Genomic DNA, 854 nt, shown 5'->3' with positions numbered 1-854 from the left:
ACGCAAGGGCATAGGTGTACAGGAGCCAGCCACGCCTGGAAGGTCACCGCGGGGGCGGGGGGTGGCTGGGCTTCGGGGAGGTCCGATCCTCGGCCCTGCGCGGGAGTCGGGAACTTTCTGACTGGGCCTCGCCTGCCCCCTGTCGGCTCACTGTTTCTGCTTAGAATCGGCTGCTCCGCTGGCGATTGCCCTTCCTCCAGCTCCCTGTGCACCCCCTACCCCTGCCCGCCTGGCTTTGGGCGAGGCAGAGCTGGCGGGTCTTCCCTGTTAAACCTGACGCTGAGATGAAGGTCCATTCCCAGCCCACCTGGGCTCCTGGTGTGGTTTCCTATTTTGTGTTGCTTCAGAATCAAAGCCAGGGACTCAGGAATGTTCTGAGCAGGTGTTTTATTTTATCAGTGAGCTACAGCCCCAGGCTTTGTCTTTTCTTTTTTCTTTCTTTCTTTCTTTCTTTCTTTCTTTCTTTCTTTCTTTCTTTCTTTCTTTTTCGGAACTGGGGATTGAATTTAGGCAGAAGCGCTTATTCTACTGAGTCATCTCTCCAGCCCAAGGCTTTGTCTTTCAGTCTGTGACCTAATTGTTGGTCTTAGGTTTAAAATGTGGTTATAAACTGTCATGTAAGAAAAAAAAATTCGAAGTTTTTGAGAGAGAGAGCGATTCATTCGAAGGGCTGAGGTTGCGGCTCAGCGGTAGAACACTTGCCTAGCATTCAGTAAGCATTCAGCAGCACGAAAATAAATAAAAATTATTAAGAATAAAAGCTTGAAGGGGGTTGGGGCTATAGCTCAGCGGCGTAAGTGCCAGCCTGGCAAGCGCAAAGTCCTGAGTTCAATCCCCAGTACCGCAAAAAAAAA

The sequence above is a fragment of the Octodon degus genome, unplaced genomic scaffold, assembly GCF_000260255.1.
Source record: "Octodon degus isolate 3935 unplaced genomic scaffold, OctDeg1.0 scaffold00010, whole genome shotgun sequence".
NCBI lineage: Eukaryota > Metazoa > Chordata > Mammalia > Rodentia > Octodontidae > Octodon > Octodon degus.
This window is presented reverse-complemented; position numbering follows the sequence as displayed.